Below are 3,391 nucleotides of genomic sequence, written 5' to 3'. Positions count from 1 at the left end.
TCTAGACATTTTTTTCCGCACTTTATTTATGTTTCTCTTTGACTACATCTAGTATAAATATGTAGTCACTTTCATGAATAAAATCAGTTCAATTTGGTTGTTTATTTTTGTTCTTCTTCTCTGAGTGAGAGAGAGAGTTCTTAGCTAGTTCATCGGTGTGAACCGGCTAGTTGATTTGGTGGTTAGCCAATCATCTTTGTGTGTCGTTTGGTGGTTAGCCAACACACCTTCATCATTTCTTTGGTGGTTAGCCTTAGATCGTGGGTATATCAAGAGTCATTCCGCACCTCTTGACGATCCGTTCAATCCATCTTAGTTCCAGAAGTGCCTTGCCTTCTCGGTTCATATCCAACATCCGGCTGAAGTGATCCATCCCGATTTTGGGCGTATCAGGTGGCCCATTAGCCGTGAATGGTCCGGGCGTTACAAGTGGTATCAGAGCTTGTTAGTCGTCTCAGTTCTGACCTGAGAGGCGTCTTGAGACCTGTCGTGGGGCGCAACGAGGGCATTGTGTTCTTTGAGAGGGGTGAATTGTAACATCCCGAGTTGTGATATGTGAAAAGGCTTAAGAGAATTGATTTGGCTACCTATGTCACCAAAGTTGACTTACCTTTTCCGTCACACATCCGTTTAGAACTCCAGATTTAAGCGTGCTTGAGCTGGAGTAGTGAAAGGATGGGTGACCTATCGGGAAGTGATTCGCGATACCGTGTAAGTGAGGCCAAATCACGGGGAAAGGTCGGGTGGTGATTGCAGGGTCAGTAAATAATGATTTCGAGCCTTGGAAAAATTAACGGACCGACCGCTGAAACGGAATGGGGCCCACGGGCCGAGAGAGCGGGCGTGGGTGGCCCATTACCCGTGGGCGGGTCGGGGCGTTACAAGTGGTATCAGAGATGGTTAGTCGTCTCTATTCTAACCTGAGAGGCGTCTTGAGACCTGTCGTGGGGTGCAGCGAGGACGTTGCATTCTTTAAGATGGGGTGAATTGTAACATCCCGAGTTGTGTGATATACCATGAATTTCACCCGTTTTTAGCAATGGTATATGAGAGTTTTCAATCATATTTACTTCGTTTTCAAAGTATTTTAGAGTATTTTCAGGCACAGGTACCCAATTGAAGAAAGCAATACTTTTGAGGCATTTTTAGAGTATTCTCACGAATGAAGAATCGGCCGATAGGAAACATGCGAGATCGGACGATTAGAGCCAATTACAATCGATCGACAGATATCGAAGAGTGTCGATCGACATTAAGCCATTCGATGGATCACGATTTAGAAGATTTTCAAGTATCACAAAGTGTGCTATTTACACAATTAGTCCTTGGCCGCCTGTTAGGCTTTATATACTAGGGTTTTGTATCATTTTAGAGGCAGACTTGCCTAGAGACATATTGGAGAAGAGAAGCAATTTGGCTACCTTAGGAGAAGAGTTAGAGTTGGAGAGATAGATCTGAGACTGCAAAACAGAGAAGATCTTGAACTCCCTTTTTATCTTACTCATTACTCTTTGTGTTCCTTATTTCATATTAAGTTTTATTCAAACCATCATGATTTTGTCTCTCATGAATATGTCTGAGTAAGCCTAATTGTTAGATTTAGGTTTCTCATAAGGGTGGATCATGTGATGAGATTGTGACAATTGTTAGGGTGATTAAATTAGTTCTTTCACTTTAGTTATTCTTTATACTAGATTTAGGATTGATCACCCTTAAATCTAGATCCTATGATTGAAGAGATAACCAACTGTATACTCTCAATACCTTGAAACAAACTAAAGTGATCTAACTGACTAGACACATGCGAAAGGTGGTCTAGATCATTAGAGAACGTGTTCAACCAAATCGATAATGCTTGCTAGAATTACCATCGATCGATACAACCATCGTTGTAGCGATCGATTGTTTGAAAGGTGTATCGATCGATTAGACAAAAATCGTATCGATCGACTCTTTTCCGAGATCAACAAACGACAGTTGAGATCCGGGATCTAGTCAAAGGAGACCCTACTAGTCGTACCAATTGATTGAGTTCAAAGGATAAAGCCCTAATGTCACTTTCAAACTGCATAAGTTCATACCTGAGAAATACCTGAATCTAGTTATTTCCCTCATTTAGAAACAACCTCATTTCAGTTACTGAACAACTTCCTTGTTCATATTAATATTTTCTGCTTTAAAACATATAAAACCTTAAGTCTATCTTTATTTCTAATTAATTGAACCTTCAAGTAATCCTAGAGTCCTTGTGGATTTGATCTCTAAGTACTACATCTGAACCTCTTATTTGAGAGAGTAATTCACTTTTTAGGGTAATTTGAGTGATATCAAATTTGGCGCCGTTGCCAGGGACTCTTTCTTATTACTTTTAGATTTAATTTAAGATTTAGCATAGACTTTGTTACTTTTGCTAATTTTTCTATTCTTTTGTTTTTCAACACAAAGGATGGAGAATACAGATGTCGGCCAAGCATCGATCGACACGGAACATTGTCAATCGAGCGACGCAGATACAGAAGAATCGATCCTTTCATCCGAAACTTTATCGATCGATACCACCCAGCCGGAAGCAGGTAAGTACCCTCTTACCGATGCTGATAATGAGAAAGTATTCCAAACTGAACCAATAGGTCAATCAAGCAACACTTCTAGCCAAACTAATGAAAAACAGGGGACTAAAATCCCTGTTAAGTCAAATTCTACCTTAAACATAGGTAAAGAAATTAAATTGCCTTTGCAAGACTACTTAAACCCCGATAGGACCTATTCCAATAGGTCCGCTATCAGAATACCTGACAACGTCACCTCGAAAACCAAGTTTAATGTTGATTATTATAATATGGTGCGTCGAAACCCTAAAGGATCTTCTCTAGAACATCCACAAGACCACATCGAGGGTCTAGAGGAATTAATTCCATACGAGTACAATTCGTTGCAGACTTTTTCCATTTCACTAGAAGGGGGAGCCTTAAGATGGCTAAACTGTCTACCAAAAGGATCCCTGACTAGCTGGAAAGAGATTAGAAATGTTTTCCTTAAGCAATTCTTCGACGATACTCGTTACTGGGAAGTGAGGAGACGAATCTCTACCTTCCGTCAAAATCCTCAGGAATCATTCAAAAACGCATGGGGAAGATTCAAGAGTTACGAACTCGAATGCCCCCACCATGGTTATCCAGAGCCACAATTTCTTAAGATCTTTTACAAATGTGTTATTCTAAACTATAAGACAACGCTTGATACAGCAAGCGAAGGGAATTTCGTTACTAGAAATCCTATGGAAGCAAGACGCCTAATCGAAAACATGGAACAGGAAGATCCTATGAAGAGATGAATGAAGAAAAAGCTATAGTCTCAATAGAAAATACTGAGTTAGCTGAGATAAAAAATT

General features: G+C 40.1%; 1 non-coding gene across 1 annotated transcript; it reads right to left on the bottom strand.

The window, feature by feature from the left end:
- Positions 1 to 3,067: 3,067 nt before the first annotated feature.
- Positions 3,068 to 3,174, bottom strand: LOC130504730 (small nucleolar RNA R71). Its single transcript, XR_008941374.1, has one exon. It is a non-coding gene; the product is annotated as a small nucleolar RNA R71 (small nucleolar RNA).
- Positions 3,175 to 3,391: the final 217 nt, after the last annotated feature.

The sequence above is a fragment of the Raphanus sativus genome, unplaced genomic scaffold (genome assembly GCF_000801105.2).
Source record: "Raphanus sativus cultivar WK10039 unplaced genomic scaffold, ASM80110v3 Scaffold1765, whole genome shotgun sequence".
Taxonomy (NCBI): domain Eukaryota; kingdom Viridiplantae; phylum Streptophyta; class Magnoliopsida; order Brassicales; family Brassicaceae; genus Raphanus; species Raphanus sativus.
This window is presented reverse-complemented; position numbering and strand designations above follow the sequence as displayed.